Genomic DNA, 21,028 nt, shown 5'->3' on the forward strand with positions numbered 1-21,028 from the left:
TAAAAACCTCTCCACCCAATCACCAGGAAGGCCACAAGGTCAAAAGCGGCCTTTTGCCTCATACTCCGCCCCTTCTTCCCCCTCACTGAGCACCAAGAATAACTTCCTGCTGGGGGTGAGGTGGGTAAAAAAAGATTTAATTACAGTTTCTGTTTCTGACCTCACTCCCCCACCCCAGGGGCCGCCATGCTGCCCTGCCTGGCTGTGGTGTCAATAAAAGGGCACCAGCCTGGCTGACACCACCGCAGGCCAAGACGCCACCCAGAGAGAGCCTGGGAGCTGGAGGGTCATCTATCTCCAAGGCCAAGCTCACTCGTTCTCACAGCAATCCCTGAGCAATCTCTGGTAATACCAGAACATTTGGTCTTAGGGTATCTTCTTCAGATGCCTAAGGCAGGATGGAAGGGGCTTCTAAGTCTTTGAAAGAGAGGGTCATTTTCCCCTGGATATCTCTAGGCCAGCATCGCCTTCTCCTCCAGTTTCCAAATCTCGCCCCTTACCCCCCTACCCTCACCCTGACCACATCCTTGCTGCTCTGTGGCTGTCCATCAGGACTGCTTCCTGCTAAGTGCCTTCTCACACGCAGCTCTCAGCAGCATGAAACGGGGCTTCGTATTGTGTGGCCTGCCCTCCATTGTTGACAAGCCCGGGTAACACACCTCTCTGGATCCTCCACCCTCACCTCCGGCTTCCAATGGAAAATTTTTTTAAGTCCAGTATTCACCAAGCAAACATTTTGCAAGTCGTTCTCTGCCCATGGCCAGCCCTTAGCTATCCTCTTAAACTCTGACAAGCAGGTGAAGAGGGTCCTTCTCCCCACAAAGCCCCCTAAACTCCTTACAGTTTGAACCTGGTCATCAGATGTTTCTGAAAAATGAAGGCTGATCCAGGAAGGGCATCTATGGCCCTGTGTGAAAGCTATTTTTCTGATTTGGGACCTCACCCACTGGGATTCCGTTAACAGCCTTTGTTGTCCAAGAATGTGAGTTAGGAATCCCTCCAGGAGGTAAGAGGGGTGATTAAAACGAAGAAGAGAATAAAAGCTTTTAGACATGGTCCCTCCGTGCCAAGAACCGCTCCGGAGGCTTACAAGTGCTCGCAGGCCCATCAAAGGGAAGCCGGGGCTGATAACGCTGTTTGTTGACTCGGTGAAATACTACATCTCAGGGTTATTGCCACTGAAAACATCTCCTCTATCTGGGATCTTTTCTACACCAAGCACACAATTGCTTCATTCATCTCCTCAGAGGAATCTGTCACCAAATCCATAAGCTGCCTCTGCCAGCAGGCGGGTTGGGACACCCACCTGCCCAGCCTCCGCCCACTGGGATGAGACAAGGATGCGGTTAATAAAACCCAGATTCTCTCCCACCCTGTGGGCAGAACACTCCTCCCTCCCCCGACCTAGCCCAGCCCGCCTCACCATCAGAAAAAACAAAAGCAAGGGGAGAGGGATGGGAGCAGGAATTTGGTCTCAGTCAATGTTCAGGGAGCTTCACATACACATACGATGTAGTCCTCTGCCCAAGAAAGGAAATCTAACCTCACAGTGTGCCTTCTACGTGCCAGGTATATGCTATGTCACACGACTGATCTTTACAACGACCCAGTGAGGCTGGTCTTTCGTGGAGGAAAAAGTTGCCCAAGATCACAGTGGCAAGAGTAGGACTCGAAAGCAACTCCCACCCCTGACGGGAAGAATGTGGGCAAACCATTGCGAATCTGAGCTCTGTGTCACCTGCCTCTTTACTGAGGGTAGTAATGGTACCTCCGCGCCCCACCTCCCAGCCCTGTGCAGAGGGGAATCGAGCATAAGTCTAAGTGCGCTGTAACCTGGAAAGCAGTAGCCAAACGTCAACGGGGCTGTGACTTCCTCGAGGGCAGCAGGGTGTCCTGCTTCATCTCCGTGTCCTGGTACCCAGATCACCCTCTATGGATGTCGGGGTGGGATGAAGCAGTGCCCACAATCACGGGCCATAGGGAGCAGGGAGAGACCTCCCCATGGTGCGGTGGGGTGTAGAGACAGATTGGGGCTGGAGAGGTGGCAGGGGAGCCAGGCTTCACGTGGCGGACCACCCCGAGGGAAGATTAAGCACGTGCTCTGTTCTGGGAGTGGGAAGCGGCTCAGGGGACCCTCCGCCCGACAAGGCTAGTCAGTCAGATCAGCAAAATCTGCTGAGGTCTTACAGGAAGAGCCATGTGACCCTGTCAGAAGAGGTGAGAGCTGAATCGATGCCCAAAGCACTCTCACTCTGATGGAACAGTGGGGCAGGCAGAGGGGTGATGCCTGCCTGATGCCACCTTAAAGAAGCCCTGCAGCTCCTAACAGAAAGGCAGCCCCTGCCGCGCGGGCTTGACTCATCTAAGAGCAAAAAGCCGCTGCTCTGGGCAGGTTTTAGCTGGGGGGAGGGGGGTCCCCACAGACCCAGGTCAGCCTTGTAGGGAGGGGGCTCCTGCCAGAGACACCAACATCACCATCACCTCACACCTCTGGGGACGCCCCCTCTGCCCCCTGTGAGAGAGGCTGAATCCCCAGGGCACTTCTCTGTACCTATTAGTGCACTGACTGCTTTCTGAGTTTTCCTGCAGGCCCTGCGGTCCTGTCTCTTCCTTGTGGAACCGAGGGCGGGGCCCTTATGCCTCCTGTGTCCTCTCAGCAGCTCCCACGGGGCCCCGCCTGGCGAGTGTGCGCCACGGACAGCCGTGAAGATGAAGGTGGGTTCAGGTGAGGAAGGGGATGAACGCAGAGGAACGTCGGAATGGCCCGCTTATCCCATCGCCCCCTGCCCTGCCGGCCCACCGCCCACCCCAGGCCCCCCCGACATGGCCCTCCGGGGTGCCAGGCACATTTCAGGCCTGCCCCCCCTCCCCAGGTCCCCAGATCCCCAGGTCAGCCGGGTGTGAGCCCGAGCGCCGCCTCCCCGCCCCGGCAGGAAGCGCTGCCGCGGCTTCACCGCATCTGCATCACGGCCATAATGGAGCCCCGCTCCCCTGGAGTGATTTGTGTGTCGAAAATACGCCCAGGCTGTGAAGGAAGGCGGTAGGAAGCTCTGTCGCCTGTTTTCCTGCTCAAACAGAGGGAGACGAAATGTACTACCACGGGCTCCCCAGTCTGCAAAACCGCGTCTGATTTCAGAGGAGATTTGTAACAGGCATTAGCGCGGGCCAGTGCTGGGGGGGCCGGGCTCCCGGCGCTCCCTCCCGCCCTCCTCCTCCGCAGCTGGGGCTTAACCGGCGGGGGACCTGAGGACCAGGTGCCCGACAAGCCCTGGTGTTCAAGAGTAGCTGCTCCAGCGCTTCCCTGGTGGCGCAGTGGTTGAGAGTCCGCCTGCCGATGCAGGAGACACGGGTTCGTGCCCCGGTCCGGGAAGATCCCACATGCCGCGTAGCGGCTGGGCCCGTGAGCCGTGGCCGCTGAGCCTGTGCGTCCGGAGCCTGTGCTCCGCAACGGGAGAGGCCAAAGCAGTGAGAGGCCCGCGCACCGCAAAAAAAAAAAAAGGCGGGGGATTCCTCCCCAGGAGAATCTGTGGGTAATTTTCCACTGCCCAGTTCAATGGAGCTCTCACCTGCCCTGACTGGTCACAGTGAGGAGAGCAGGAAGGTGGGGAAGCCGCACGGAAGCCCCGCCCCCCATCCCTGCAGCATCCGTGCGCGTCCCGAGTAGGTTTTGTTTGTTTCCCCTGGGCCCCAGCTCCCCCTTACTATCCCCTGGTCCTGGAACGCCGGGGTGTGTGAAGGTGCTGTCGGTGGGAACCAGGCACCCTCTGGGTAAGAACGAGAGAATCAAGGCCCGGGTTTCAGGGAGCGGGGACAAAAGCCAGTGAGTCGCCTCCCTCGCTAGGACACCCGGCGCGGGTGGATGCACCCTCCCCCTCTCCCTCCCAGCCTCCCTGCCTCCCTGCCTCTGCTCCTCCCCTCTCCCCGGAACCGCTCCCACCCCCAGCCCTGAGCCGCTGATGCCCTCTGGGTCCTGTTTTCATTCCAGGCTGTGGATCCGGTCGTGGGAAGCAGGTAGGAAACCATGATTCTGGAGGTTAAATGAAGAACTATATTTAGTGCTCACAGAAAGCCAAATATTGGGTTAGCAGCCAGAAACGGAGAGGGAAAAAACCCAAAGCAAACAGCAGAGGAAAGAAATTCCTACCAAACAAGGTCCCTATTCATCCTTCCAATCCCAGGTGCAGGGGCCTGCAGGGGTGAGACCCGCTGAATGCGAGCAGCCCATCCTGTGTTTGTGGCTACGGACAAACGCGTGGACCCCAGACTTTGATGAGCCCCCAAACTCTGATCCCTTACTGCCTGTCCCCATGGGACCCAGGGACTCTCAGCCCTGCCCACAAAGGTTGTCCATATCTCCACTGGCAGGGGTACCCCAAGCTCACTGTGTTGGCCCCAAAGCCCTTTGGGAGCCAGGGGTGGGGTAAGGAGGGGCAAAGCAAAGTGAAATGTCCCTGGTTTGACCTCAGATGAGTGATTTAACCTCCCTGAGCCTCACGTACGGAACGCAGGGCTGGATTATGATTTCACAGCTCCTAACATTCTATTATTCTGTTTCTGCCTAAAATAAATAGTAAGAGTAAGAGCGTGAACAAGACCGCGACAGCAGTACCTATCTGCTTCCATCAGAGCTTAGGGTGAGGCCCAGACATAACGTGCTGTGTTTCAGCCTATATTCCCCACACCCGCCGGGGAACCTACCCTAACCCTAACCCCGGACTTCGACCCTCCGCAGAGTGAACTTCTGGGATCTGAGCTGACTCCGCTGGACTCCAGTGATGTTTCTGGAACCTGCTCTGACTGCTGTGAAGTCAGATAACAGCCTGGGCTGGGGGAGGACTGGAGGTTCAGGAAGAGGTTGAGAGTAGGTGGGAGAGAGAAGGAGGAACCATCGCAGACCCCGCCCAGTCCCCTCTCCCCAGCCAGCATCTTCTGTGGGATCACGGGAGAAGGCAGTTTATCCTCCTAACTCCAAGGCTCATTTGTGTCCAGCCTCTGGATTTTCTAATTATCTTCCCCTCCTATGGATTTCTCCCGCGGGGGAGACCTACGGTAGGAGGCTGGATCCCAGGTAATGAAGGACCTTTAAAAGAAAAGTTGCTAGTCAGGGGGCAAAGGACTGAATTCTGACCAACCAGAGAGGAAAGACTGCTCCTAAGTCTATCTGTTTGTCTCTATGTGTCTCTATTTATTTCTCAAATGCTTGACTCTCTCTGCCTCCCATGCCTTAGTTGCATTTCCTGTACACTGATGAACGCTCACTCCAAAGAGCTCAGCCTGAAGGCAGACCTGTCTACTAGCTCATCCCCCACCCATCCCTGTCTTCCCAGGTTCCAGCCCTCATCAGCAGGGACTCAGAAACAGGTGTCTGTCTGGTGAGTCAGGACCAGAACCTCGGGAGAGGACACACAGAGCCACCCACTGACAAAATTGTGAAATAAAATGAATTCCCACAAACCTGCCACTTCTTTTGCATGCCTTAAGCTCAGCAAGTTACACCACCTTCCACCAGTCTCCCAGAAACTAAAAATCGTCCTTGCCATCCATCCAATCCGCCACCTCCTATTTATCTCCCCAATTTATCTCTGAAATCTCACCAGCCCCACTACAATGGTATTGGGAGGATAAAGGGACAAAAGAGTATCTGCATGTGTTGAGAAGGAAGGGAGAGAGCCCTAAAGCCTTATTGTCTATGGATGGAAGTCTATCAATAATACCTAGAGCTGAAAAATAAAGAGACAGGAATAGAAGCATATTATTTAGCGATATAGAGGTAAACGCCAAAAAAATCAGTTAGAAGAGTTGAAAAACATTGCCTCTGGAGAAGGGGAAAGGAGAGGCAGGGAGTAGGGGTCCACCGTTTTTCATAACAAGCCTTACAGAGCTACTTAACTTTTTCATTTAAATGTATGTATGATTTCAAGCAAAGATGAAACTAAAAAAAACGATAAGAGCAGAAATTACCAAAACAAAAAAACCAAAGAAACAACAGAAAGGATCAATGTAAAATGCTGGTCCTTGAAAGAAAATTCTAAACCAGACAAATCTCTAGCACACCTTGACCATTAAAAAAGAAAGAAAGATCCACTAACAAACAAAATTAGGAATAAAAAATGTACAGTCTCCACCTACACAGAAGGTTTTCAAATACAGTGAATGACTTTGTGTATTTGAAAACTCAGATGAAATGGATAATTTTCTAGAAATAAATAAATTACCAAAGTTGGTGCAAAAATAACTAGAAAGCTATTAAAATTTTTAAATTGATAATCAGAGGTCTCTCACCCTAAAAGATATCTGGTTCAGATGGTTTTAGAAGCTCATTTTCTTAAACTTTAAGGCACAAGTAAATTCTTAAACAAATGTCATCCTCCCAAATCCTTCTGATAAAAGTTTTGCAGGACACAGGATCACCCACCTATAAGCTACATTTCCCAGCCTCCCTTGCAACTAGGCGTGGCCATATGACTAAATTCCCACCTTTAATTATGAGCAGAAGTGGTTGGCTACTTCTCCACCACTTGCCGTATTAATTCCCTAGGGCTGCTGTGACAAAGTACCACAAACTGCATGACTTAAGCAACAGAAATGTATTCTCTCACAGTCGAAGGAAGCTAGAAGTCCGAGATCAAGGAGTCATTGCAGTTGGTCCCTTCTGAGGGTTATGAGGGGAAATCTGTTCCATCCCTCCTAACTTCTGATAGTTTACTGGAAATCTGTGGTATTCCTTGGCCAATCTCTGTCTTCATGTTCGTGTGGCATTCTCCCTGTATCACTTCATCTCAACTGCAACCCCTTTATTAGTTTGCTCAATTATATCTACAATGACACTGGTTCCAAATAAGGTCACATTTTGAAGTACTGAGGGTTAGAACATCAACATATGAATTTGAGGAACACAACACTTGCTTAAAAGGAAATTGCTTGTCCTCCACTTTCTTATTTTCCCCTTCCCATCGGCTGGAACACAGACACAGAACTGAACCACCTTTGACCATGTTGATGAAGACAGATACCTTAGGAGATGACAGAAACATAAAATGGAAAACCCCTGGGTCTCCACATGACTACACGGAGGAGATCTGGACCATTCATTTCCAGACTGTGAGTGAGAAAGAGACTTCCATCTTATTTAAGCAACTGTACTTGGGTGGCTTGTCATAGGAGCTTAGCTTTTACCCCAACAAATACAGCTACTCAACTTACTTTATAAGAATCTTAACTTTAATACCAAAACCCAATAAGCACAGAATAAACAGAAAAAATGTAGAAGCATATCAGTTATAATCATAGATGCAGATAAAGAAATGCTAGCAAATTAAATTCTAGGAAATGTATATTAAAAATAAAGCATGACGGGCTTCCCTGGTGGCGCAGTGGTTGAGAGTCCGCCTGCCGATGCAGGGGACACGGGTTTGTGCCCCGGTCCGGGAAGATCCCACATGCCGCAGAGTGGCTGGGCCCGTGAGCCATGGCCGCTAAGCCTGCGCGTCTGGAGCCTGTGCTCCGCAACGGGAGAGGCCACAACAGTGAGAGGCCCACGTACCACAAAATAAATAAATAAAGCATGACCTAGTGTGTTTGTCTCAGTAATTCAAAAATGGAATGGTTCAACAGAAAATCTATTAAAGTTTGCTAATTTAACAGATTAAAAGAGAAAAAACCCACTTAATTAGCACAATCGATTCTGAAAAAATATTTACCGAAGTTCAATACTAATACAGTTGGGTACACAAACAAAGAGTGCATAGTTAATAATGGGAAGGATTTCTTGTTAAATTTGTTTGGTAATAGCACTACAGTTATTTTTCTTTTTTAAAGAATTCTTATCTTAAAAAAAAAAAAAGAATTCTTATCTTTTAGGGATAGACACTAAAATGTTTACAGGTAACATGGTGTAATATCTGACATTTGTTTCAAATGACACAGAATGGGGAGAAGTTAGCAGAGTATGGATAAAACAAGACTGACCATGTGCCAACAGTTATTGAGGCTGTGTAATGCATAGACAGAGGTTTATTATATTAGTCTGTGTGTTTTTATATGTTTAATTTTCCTATAACGAGGAGTTAAGAACATTCAAACTCATTCATGACTTTAAAAGGAAGTAGGAACAGAAGTCAATGTGCTTAACCTGACAAAAGTCATCTATCAAACTTAGAGGAAAAATCACTTTTGTAGGGAAACTTAAAAGCATTGCCATTAAGTTGAAGAACTAGACAAAGATGCCTGTTGTTGCTGCTTCTACCCAACTACTAGAGGTCCTAGCCTATGCAAGAAAAGAAAGAAGAGAAGATATATAAGTATTGGGGATTGAGGGAAGAGACTAAACTATCCCTATGTACAGACAATATGATAGTATATAGAAAATCCAAAAAAACCTGACAAACTATTAAAACTAATCGTAGAGCTCAGCAAGGAAATCTAATTTTTAAAAAACATGATATTCATAGTAACAACAAAAATGATCCAGTACCCAGGAATACTTCTGATAAAAGATTTGTTTTCTGAAGAAAATTATAAAACATTATTAAAAACCTAAGAGGAGACTTGAATAAATGGATAGGTATATCATGTTTATGGAGAGGAGGACTCACACTTGTAAAGATATCAATTATCCCAAAATTAATATATTAATTCAATGCAATGCCAATCAAAATCCCAACCAGATTTTTCTTGTAACTTGACAATCTTATCCTAAAATTCATGTGAAAGATCAAGTGTCAAGAAAAGCTAAACAATTTTGAAAAGCAAGGTGAGAGAACTTCTTCTAAATCTGTAATAGTTATTTCAGTAAGATAACTGAGTAGGAATAGACAATCAGACCAATGAAATAGAATAAAGAGCCCAGAAACCCACATATCTTTGGAAATTTGATATATGACAGAGGAGATATCTCTAAACATCAGTAGGGAAAGAATGAATTATTTGGTAAATGGTACCAGGGCACTGGTTATTCACCTGGAAAAAAAATTAGATGTCAACTTCACACCATATAGAACACATAAATTCCAGGCGTTCAAAATACATAAATATAAAAAAGGAAAAATTTTAATTTTCAGAAGAAAATGTAAGAGGAAACAAGAAAATACAGTAGGATACCTTTATGACCTCAGTATTGAAAAGGAGTACTTAAATAGAACATAAAATCCTGACCCATAAAGGAAATGATTGATAAATCTGACTATAATAAGATGTAAAGCTTCATTCAAGAAGAGAAAACCTCTAAAAATTTAAAGACCAGGACTAGAAAAAGATACGTGCAGCACACACAATAAGAGTTTAGGGAATTCCCTGGTGGTCCAGTGGTTAGGACTCGCATTTTCACTGCTGAGGGCACGTGTTCAATCCCTGGCAGGGAACTGAGATCCCACAAGCTGTGTGGCGTGGCCAAAAAAAAAAGAAAGAAAGAAAAAGAAAGAGTTTAATAAACTAACACAACATTGTAAATTAACTATACTTCAATTTAAAAAAGATAGTTTAATATCAGTATTTTATCCATACTTTATAAGGACCTCTTAAAGATCAGTTTAAGAGAGGTTCCATTTCCAGTGGATGGCGTAAGCATGTCCTGCCTGCCTCCGCCATTGAATGCAACTATAAATCCCACACAGATTGTGTGGGGCAGTTAGCTCTCCAAGGACACTGAAAAGTAAGTGGTAATAGGCTGATGGGAGAAGGATGCCAGAATTCAAAGTTCTACCCAGTCAGTGGTGAGGGTACCTATTTTTCCCCTTTGATATCACCTGACCTGAAGGAAACCCGAAACCCAGAAGTACATACTAGATGAGGACAGAAAGAGCTCCCAGGGAAACCTTTTCCTGGTCTGTAGAAGGGGAAAAGGGTCAGAAAGGGTTCAGTACTTTTGTTGTTGCTGTTCTCTTTTTTAGCTCTCTCCCACTCCAATCGCCAGGTATTACCAAAGTGAAGGCATGATATTGGCAAGTGCCAAAGCCCTGAGGGACACAGAGGAGGGGTGGCCTCCAGAGTGGGGGGCAAATTTCCTGTTTGTTACTCTCTGATTTGAATGACTGAAGATTTCTCATCAGATACCATAGAGGCCAGAAGGAGGAGGAACAACATTTTTCAAGTGCTGAAAGGAAAAAAACTGAACCAAGAATTCTATATCCAATTCAACACAATGCTTATCAAAGTTCCAACTGTGTTTTTTGTCAGAAATAGACAAGCCGACCCTAAAATTCATACAGAATGACAAGGGACCTTTAATAGCCAAATCAATTTTGAAAAAGAGGAATAGGGAGTTTCCTGGTGGTCTAATGGTAAAGAAGCTGCCTTACAATGCAGGGGACGCAGGTTGGATCCCTGGTCAGGGAACTAAGATCCCATGTGCCACGGGGCAACTAAGCCTGCGTGCCACAACTACTGAGCTTGGGCACCTCAACTAGAGCCCACATGCCACAAACAACAGAGCCCACGCACTCTGGAACCCACACGCTGCAACTACAGAGCCCATGTTCCCTGGAGCCTGTGCACCACAACTAGAGAAGAGAAAACCCACATGCCACAACTAGAGAGAAGCCCACGCACCACAACAAAGAACCTGCCCACTGCAACAAAAGATCCCATGTGCCGCAACTAAGGCCCAACACAGCCAAAACTAAATAAAATAAATAAATAATAAATCTTAAAAAAAAAAGAAAAAGAGGAATGAAGTTGGAGGACTCATACTTCCCACTTTCAAAACTTACTACAAAGCTACAGTAATCAAAAAAGTGTAGTACTCAACAGACAAATGGAAAAAGATGTGATACACACACACACAATAGAATATTACTCAGCCATAAAAAAGAATGAAATAAGGCCATTTGAAGCAACATGGATGGACCTAGATATAATCATACTAAGTGAAGTAAGTCAGACAGAGGAAGACAAATGTCATATGATATCACTCACATGTGGAATCTAAAAAAAAATGATACAAATGAACTTATTTACAAAACAGGAATAAACTCACAGACATAGAAAACAAACTTATTGTTACCAGAAGGGAAGGGGGGGTGGTAAATTAGGAGTTTGGAATTAACAGATACATAGTACTATATATAAAATAGATAAACAACAAGGACCTACTATATAGCACAGGGAGCTATATTCAGTATCTTGTAACAACCTATAATGGAAAAGAATCTGAAAAATATATATACTCTTTATTATATATATTCTATATAATATATATTATATATACATATATATAACTGAATCACTTTGCGGTACACCTGAAACATTGTAAATCAACTATATTTCAATAAAAAAAAAGAACAGTGTAGTTACTGGCATAAGGATAAACATATAGATCAAGGGAATAGAACTGAGAGTCCAGAAATAAACCCATTTATCTATAGTCAATTGATTGTTGACAAGGGTGTCAAGACTGTTGCATGGAGGAAAGAACAGTCTTCAACAAATAATACTGGAAAAACTAGATAACCAAAAATACAAAAGACTGAAATTGGGCTCTTACCTCACATTATATACAAAAAATAACTCAAAATAGATCAAAGACCCAACTACAAGAGTTAAAACAATAAATCTCTCAGAATAAAACATAGATGTAGCTCTCTGTGATCTTAAATTTGGTAATAAAGTCTTAGATATGACACAAAAGGCATAAGCAACAAAATAAGAAATAGAAAAATTGGACTTTATCAAAAGTTTAAACTTCTTTAAATCAAAAGACACTGTCAAGGAAGTGAAAAGACAATCTACAGAATAGGAGAAAATATTTATATATCATATATCTAGTATCTATGATATATAAAGAACTCTTACAACTCAACAACAAAAAGACAAATAAACCAATTCAAAAATGGACAAAAGACTTGGCCAGATATTTATCTAAAGAAGATATACAAATGGCCAATAAGCACATGAAAAGATACTCAACGTCATTAGTTATTAGGAAAATACAAATTAAAAAAAAACAGTGAGATACCACTTCACATCCACTAGGTTGGCTATAATAAAATAAAATAAACAGGAAATAACAAGTGTTAGTAAGGCTGTGGAAAAATTGGAACCCTCATAATTTGCTGGTGGGAATATATAATGGTGCAGCCACTGTGGAAAACATTTTGGCAGCTTCTCAAAAAGTTAAACATAGAATTATTACATGACCTAGCAATTCTATTCCTAGATCTATATCCAAGAGAATTGAAAACAGGTGTTCACACAAAAACTTGTACACAGATGTTCATAGCAGCATTATACATAATAGCTGAGAAGTGAAAACAACCCAAATGTCTGTTGACTGATGAATGGAAAAACAAAATGTGATATATCCATACAATGGAACATTAACTAATCATAGGAAAGAATGAAATATTGATACAAGCTACAACGTGGATAAACCTTGAAAACATTGTGCCAAGTGAAAGAAGCCAAACATAAAAGTCACATATTGCATGACTCCATTTATATGAAATGTCCAGAATAGGTAAATCCATAAAGACAGAAAGTAGATTAGTGGGAACGGGGACAGGGGGAAATAGGGAGAAACTGCTTAATGAGTAGAATTTCTTTTTTGGGGTAATGAAGATGTTTTGGAGGTAGATACTGGTGATGGTTGAGCAACATTATGAATGTACTAAAAGCCACTAAATTGTGCAGTTTAAAATGGTTAAAATGGTAGATTATCTATCACATGAATTTTATCTCAGTTTTTAAAAAAGCATTCTAAATCCAGTGAAAATATTCTTCAAGAATGAGAGTGAAATAAAGATATTCTCAGATAAAAGAAAACTAAGATAATTTGTCATCAGCAGACTTGTTCTAAAATAAATGCTAAAGGGATTTCCTTGGCAGTCCAGTGGTTAAAACTCCACACTTCCAGTGCAGGGGGCACAGGTTCAATTCCTGGTCGGGGAACTAAGATCCCAGATGCCACACAGCCCAAAATAAATAAAAATAAAATAAATGCTAAAGAAAATTCTTCAAGCTAGGAGGAAAATGATACCTAAAAGAAACTTAGGGCATCAGGAATGAAGAAAGAGAAAAATGGTAAATAGAATAGAGTATTTGTCTCCTCTTAAGTTCTTTAAAATATGTATGACAATTGAAAGCAAAAATTATAACATGGTTCAGTGAATTTCTGGTGTACATAGATGTGATACACATGACAACTACAAGATGAAGGGAGAGGGTAAAGGAACCTATAGGGTGGTAAACTTTCTACATGAAGTGGTAAAATATTAAATATATATTATAATCCCTGGAGAAACCACTGAAAACAATTATTTAAAACTATGCAAAGAGACACAGTTAAAAGCTCAACAGATAAACTGGAATACAAGATACTAAAAATGTTGACCTAGTTTTAAACATATCAATACACATATGAAATAAAAGTTGTCTAAAAAGACAGGGATTGTCAGATTCAATTTAAAATGAAACAAACAACAAGATCCAACTATTTGCTGTCTACAATTTTGTAGTATAGATACGTTAAAAGTATAACAATGGAAAAAGGAATACCGTACAAACACTAATCAAAAGAAAGGTGAAGTGGCTGTATTAACGTTAGACGAAAGAGACTGCATAGCAAGGATAATTTCCAAGAATAAAGAGGAGAAATATACAATAATTAAAGAATCAATTCACCAAGAAGATGTAACAGTTTTAAATGTGTATGCACTTAGCAAAAGAGCTTCAAAATACACACAGCAAATGCTGATAGAATTGAGAGAATTAGACAAATCCACAATTATAGTTGGAGACTTCAACACTCCTCTCTCAGTAATTGATAAACAAGCCAACAGAAAATCAGCAACTATATAGAAGAACTGAACTATTCCATCTAGCAACTGATCCAATTGATATTTACAGAACACTCCACCCAACAAGCAGAGAATACATTCTTCTCAAATGATAGATCATATGCAGAGTCATAAAACAATACACATAATAGACTTGAAATCATACAAAGTATGTTCTCTGACCATAATGGAATTAAACTAGTAATCAATAACAGAAAGATAACTGGAAAAACTCCAAACACTTGGAAATTAAACAACATAATAATCCATGGCTCAAAGAGGAAGTCTTGAGGGAAATTAAAAAATACTTTGACCTGAATGAAAACACCACATATCAGAATTTGTGGGATGCAGCTAAAGCCATGCTTAGAGGGAAATGTATACTGTTAAATGCTTCTATTAATAATTGAAATGAAGGAAGATCTCAAGGCAATATTCTAAACTCCCACATTAAGAAAGTAGAAAAAGAAGAGCAAAGTAAACCCAAAACAATTAGAATGAAGGAAAGAAAGACAAAAAAGAAACCAATGAAATTAAAAGCAAAAACAATAGAGAACATCAAGGATAAGCTCAAAGCTGATTCTTTGAAAATTGCAATAAAAGTAGATAAATCTCTAGCTAGAGTAACAAAAAAGGGGGTGGAGCAGAAGAGAAGACACAAATTACAGTCCTCCATCGTTATCTGGGAGGGATTCGTTTCAAGACTCACCTCAGATACCAAAGTCTGTGGATGCTTAAGTCCCTTAAGTCCCTTATATAAAATGGCAAAGTACAGTAAGCTCTCTGAATCCACGGGTTCCACATCCACCGATAGGGAGGGCCGACCATACCAACTTCTGGAGTAACAGAGAGGATTCCCCTATAGACCCCACAGACATTGAAAGAATAATAAGAGAATACTAGGAAAAATTCTACACGAATAAATTTGACAATTTAGATAGAATGAACCAATTCCTTGAAAGCCACAAATTAACAAAGTTTACCTAAGAAGAGATAGATGACCCAAATAATACTGTATCTATTAAAGACATTGAATTTATAGTTTAAAGTATTCTCATAGTTTCTTTTAATTTCATTGGTTTCTTTTTTTTAACATGTGTTAAGACTTAGAACTGCAAAACCCCCTCCTCGAAAAATTCAATTTTACTCTGATTTTTAAAATCAATTAAGAAAAAAACCAAATGAATAAATATCAAGGCGGACATAAGTAAGTAGAAAATTCACACAAGAAACAAAGAAAAACTATGAAGACGTTCAACTTCCCTAGTAATCAGAGAATGCAATTAAGATGACAGTAAGAAGTCATTTGGTACCCAGAGTTTGATCACAGCAAGTACTGGGAAGATGCAGAACCACAGGGCTGTCACTTACTTCTAGTAGGAATACAGTTGGCCATCCGTTTGGAGAGGAATTTCACAAGATAAAGATAAAAATGGTCCTGCCTTTCCCCGCAGCAATGCCCCTTCTAAAATTATCAAAGGAGTGCAAAAGAGAACATGCCAAGAAAGTTCATTGCAGCATTGTCTGTAAAAATATTTTATGCAAAATATTTTTAAGCCAGAGATTTATACATGGTGTATTATTCATATGATGTAATACTATACGATATTTTAAATGCTATTTGATAATATGCTATTTTAAATAAATGACCTTAGAACTATGGAATCAACATAGATAAAAATCTCAAAGATAGAATGTGGAGCGCAAAAGCAAGCTGTAAAGTGACACTATGTATGTAAAGTTTGAAAACATGCAAAACAATGTTATATATGGGTACATGCAAATGCTTTAATAGTATAAAAATATGCCTTGGAAATGTAAACACAAATTCAGGGCAGGCATTACCTCAGGGGATAGAGAGGAATGTGTTCAGTGTAGAATACACAAGGGGACTTCAACTGTACCTATAATTGCTTTTCTTTCTTTTTTTCTTTCTTTCTCCTTTTTTTTTTTTTTTTTTTTTGACCGTGCTGCGTGGCCTGCGAGATCCCAGTTCCCCAACCAGGGATTGAACCCAGGCCCTCGGCAGTGAAGGCATGGAGTCCCAACCACTGGGCCACCAGGGAATTCCCTCTTTTCATTTTTAAGAAATACGATGCAAGCAAGGCAAAATGCTGGAATCCAATGGAGATGGATGATGGGATTCACGGGATTTCATTACATTATTCTTTGTATTTTTCTAGACATTTGAAGTATTTCATAATGGAAATGATAATCACCATTGCACACAGTAATGCATTCTAGTGGGTTAGAGTCCTTAGCCATGAGCACTGCGGCTCGGCTGCCCAGGCTCCGATGCCACTTGTGCTTCTCCCTGGTTGCGGGACTTAGGAAAATTACTTAACTTCTCTGGGCCTCAGTTTCCTGAACTATAAAATAAGGATAATATTAGGACTTTCCTTACAGTATTTTTGTGAGGGTTACATGAGATAAAATGTAAGATGCTTTGTATAATGCCAGGCACATAGCAAATATAATTTGTGTTAGTTTTTTTAATTATATTTTTTCTTCAACCTTTGAAACTCAACTATCAACTCTGTGCCACCGTCCCCAACACTGCCTTCATGTCAAATCCATCTATCAACCCTGGACTAAGGAGAGCTGGGCACTCCATTCTGACTGTTCACCTTGCTCACCTGTGTAGCTTAGCTATTTGTTTTGCCTGTCTTCCTGACTATACTATTTTCTTATTTACCTTTGCATCCCAAATGTCTGGCAATGGTAGGAATATGAGAATCATTATGGATGCCTAAAAGAACAAAACAAACAAATGAACGTGAATATCCCCCCTGTCTCCAAATAAACCCACTAGTGTTTTCTCTCCCTACCCCCTCCTCTTCCCAAGGGCCCTGGACCTTTACAGACCAGCTCAAATCCCTCGAATCACAGAAGAAATACTTAAGGGTCAGTACTCCGAACACATGTGTAGAAGACAAGCTTAAAACAGAAGAAGAGTCTCTAATGGTGGAATTTCAGACCCTAAGGGGCACATACCACACACACACACACACACACACACACACACACGCACACACACCATCTATCTCTGCTCAGAGAGGAACTATATCAACCAGTAAGAAATATTGAAAGATAATGTGGGAACAGAGCTCTCAGAAAAAATAAAGTTGTGAATGTTATCTTGAAAAGTTGTGGTGAGTCACACTTAAAAAAAAAACAACACACAAATCATATTCTTTGTGAATAAAATAATGTTTTTCATTTACCGGCCAAGAGGGCTAGTTAAGTCTTCTTGTGAATTCTTTATTAAAGACTGAAGTAAGGAATTCTTTTGTTAAGTAAATATTCAGGCCCTTCCTTGCCAAAGAGCTTTTGAAATCCTTGCTGTAATTATGCTGATGTTTTCTGTGTTTATATGTTAAATGCCTAGAGCTTAATTGTTAATGGGCAAATAAGAGAAACCGCACAGTCCCTGCCAAAGGAGGCCGGATCGCTGGGGCCGGGAGGACAATGGCTCGGCAGGACTCCCCGGAGGGGCTGGAGGGCGGTTAGGACAGAGCGGTGGCCCCGGCTCTGCTCTCTGTGGACGCGGCTCACTTGGGCCAGGGAAGACACAGCCCTACAGGGAGAACAAAGGCAATGGTCAGGTCGTGGACCTGGGCCTGAACTCTAGACCGAGTTTCCTTTCTCCTCACCGCCCCCAGGTCAAGAATTCCCGCTGCCCCAAGAAACCAGCTGGAGAATTCTGATGCTGTCCGAATAACCAGAAACCAGGCGGAGAGCTTGGTCACAGGCTCTTATCCCAGGGCAGGTGTCCTGGGCTGGAGACCCACACCCCGCACTCACCAGCCATGCTCGCTCTTTCCTCCCTTTCCGGGGTCCTCATCGGCAGGATGGGGATGAGGGTACCCTTTCATAAGGGTTTTATGAAAATTAAATCAATGCATATTGTAGAAACATGCTTAGAACCATGTCTGGCACAAAGTAAGTGCTATTTAAGTTAAAGATTTAACTGAGAGTTCAAAAAATATTGTGTTAAGTTTCCAGGTATTGAATTCATCTGGAACAGAAGTGCAAGTAACACCCTATGCGTGGATCTTGCGGATCGTTTGCGGCGTTACAGGGAACTGCCGTACATATGTGGTTGGTCCTCCCACACATCAATGCATATTTAATTATAGTGTAGTCTTTCTCGTCTCTGCCAACATCCTCTGGAAGATTACACACAGAAGATGGGAATTAGTGAGGAAACTTCTGTGTACCCCTACTGAAAGTCAAACAGGGCCTGTTCTGATCAACCCTGTCTTCTCTTTCTCTTAAACTCCTCCCCTTTAGGGGTTGGGGTCCTGGCAGAAGCGGGCTGGGACCTGCGGAGCCTGCTAGGGTATCTCCAAGATAATCTGAGCTATTCCATGCAAAATAACCTTAAATCCAAAGTTAGAAGATCCGTTGGAAGGAAGGAGTTAACTGGAAATCTCCCTAAGAATGTTTGCTGAGAAGCCTTCCAGTAGTGTTGGAGTGGGGAGGAGAGCAGAGGAAACTCAGAGGGTGCAGGCTTGGTGCAGAGGCTCAGTCGGCCAAGGCAAGGTAGTACCCTCTGAGATCCAGACCTTCAGATGGGTTGAATGTGGTCAGAGATAAGGTTCTCACACAAGTAGCAGGGGTGGGGGGGAAAGCTCTCAAGGCTTATTAGGCTCTTAAAATTTCAGAGTTGAAAAGGGGCATTTCAGCCCTCAGCTACCAGCAGCTAGCCAAGAGCTGAGTTTCCATGTTTCTGGGCACGAAAAGCTCCTTGGTTCTCAGCATCACTGGACCAGCGCCTACTTGGGCGTGAACTCCTTCAAGCACAGCCCCCGCCCGTCTGTCCTCTCTCCTGGAGAGAGGAATTCATCAAAGCACTGTCACATAATCTCCTTGGCTCTGCACAACCACATCTTTGGGATAGACAGAGAGGTGCTATTAAGGCATTTGACAGCCGAGGAAGCAGATGCTCATGGTGGCTAATGACATGCCCAGGACCACGTGGCTGCTTCACCAGACTTAGGTACCCCCTCTCGGTTTCTGAGAGATTCCCAAGGGAAGGAGGAAAAGCCAGGGTTCTACTCCTTGTGCAGGCACCAGGACCTGTTCCCCATCTTCCGATTAGAACCATGGCCAGTGGCCACATCAGGTGAAGGCCAGTCAGCAAGGACCGCACACAGACCTCGGTGCTCACGAGCCCCTCCTTCCTCGGCACCTTCAGAAGCAGCTGGTCCTGATCGATGCCCAGAGGTGGGCTCTCCAGAAGCCCCTCCACTTCCTTCTGCCTGGGATACTGGGAAGAGGGGGGTTTTCAGAGATGCTGGAGACCACACTCCATAGGTGCCCGCACTTCCATCATGTGACAGCTCAATTCCCCTCACTCTGTGAAGGGGGCACAGATATTGGAGAGCCTCCTGCCAAGACCCTGGGAGGAAGCCAGGAAGAGATGCCTGGCCAGGGAAGGGGTGAGCCCCATGGGGAAAGGACTGCTCACAGTTGAGAAGATTATTCAAAGAGACTTGGACTTGGAAAGGGCCCTGGAGATGGTGCGGTCCAGTCCCGGAAACTGGCTGAGGAGCATTGGAGCAAGAGACCGAAACCAGCCAAGTAGAGGAGGACGGGAAGGAGAGGGTTGAACAGTGATCAGAAAGACAAAGAACAGGCGGTTTGGAAGAGCCAAGAGCGTAATCGTAAATCGCTTGCAGACGCCGGTGCAATACACAACCGAGGCTCCCGCGGGGGTGCCCGTTCGGGCACGTCTACTCAGCACAGTGGGTGTGAGCCTGTGCGTGTGAGCAAAACCCCCAGTGAGTCATCCAGTGCATGTAATGGTCCTGTCAGTTCGTGAATCATGGAGTGTGTGTCAGAGCTGGGGTGTGTGTGCGTGTGTGTGTTTCAGTGCACAAGGCAGTGATGCCCAGAGTGATGCCGGGAGGAGGATGAAAGCCAGCCCTCCCGGGGTGAACTGTGTTTAAAGGGCACCACGCTTCATTCACACCCTGCATCACGCTCCACATTTCTGAACCTGGTCCAGAGAAAGCCATCTGTCCTCCCTTCCTGATGAAACCCCCCCTATGGAGCAGCAGTGTGAAATTCTTCAGGATTGTGGGGTTGTTTTCAGAGTCAGAGATGGCCAGGATCTTAGAATCCCAAATTTCAACCCCTGCATTTTAAAGACAGAGGAACAGCGGCAGGGAAAGCCAGCCCCACGGTCCCAGAGTCACAGGGAGAGCTCATAGCAAAGCCAGATGCAGACCCAGGTATCCTGGCCACCCCCATCCTGCTGTCCTTGTTCCACCTGCAGGTCCTTTTCCCTTTTTGCTCAAGGATGTGATGAGATCACTCCTTTTTACTAAAATGCACTGGACCCACCCATGAAGTGAAACACTGTTGTTGCGTCTTAGAGGCTGGAGTCCATGAATAACCTCATAGGCAAAGCTGGGGCGTCTCCGGCCAGGTGGCTTAGACTGAGCGTCATTTCACCTCTTCTCCCAGAGCCTCACTCTCACCCCATCCAGGTCAGGAGGAGCCAGAGGGAGACCACTCTTCGGTCTGTGTCCATAACTGGCGGGGCCCCTTGGCAGACGATACTGTGATTCAGAAGTTGCTTATGAGCCATCTATGAATGTCTCACTCAGGACGCCTAGCTCTTTCTCCTTTCACCTTCCTAGGGGCTGTTTCACTGCTCAATTGCTCCAGAAAAAATGAAAAAATAAATACAGCAGAGGATTTACTTTAGCAGTTCTGAGGAAGAGTTTACTAGGTAAAGAGCCTGAACCTATTAACTATTAAGATGGGGTTTAGGATAATCTGTGAGTTTCAATTATCCATTCCATTCATTCTTCTCCGATGGCTTAGAGTTGACCCGAACTTCAAAGGCAGCACTTCAGCCCCTGGATTTATTGTTCTTATTTCATATTAATTAAGTACTTACTATACACCCAGCATGGCTGAGACCGTTCAGTGGACACAGACTCTGCCCTGCATCCCTGGAGAGCAGAGACTGATTATCTCATCTATCTGGGCTTCAAAGGGCTTTACCTCCAATAGCATCTTGTCACTGAATGTGGAGGTGGCTGGGATGCCGAGGGTGCAACAGGACAGAGTGAATAAAAGGAGCAGAGAAATCACGGCTCCGGGTCAGGTGTGGAGTGATCTTACGTCTGAGCCCAGGTTCTGCAGTCACAGGAAGGTGTGCCCTGCAGTCAACAGGGCTCTGCTAAACATACACATTGGGGAAGGGAGTTAGGAAGCCTTCTTGTGTGCCGGACCAAGTAAAC

The sequence above is a fragment of the Monodon monoceros genome, unplaced genomic scaffold (genome assembly GCF_005190385.1).
Source record: "Monodon monoceros isolate NGI ecotype Baffin Bay Population unplaced genomic scaffold, NGI_Narwhal_1 Super_Scaffold_17, whole genome shotgun sequence".
In the NCBI taxonomy this organism is placed as follows: Eukaryota; Metazoa; Chordata; class Mammalia; order Artiodactyla; family Monodontidae; genus Monodon; species Monodon monoceros.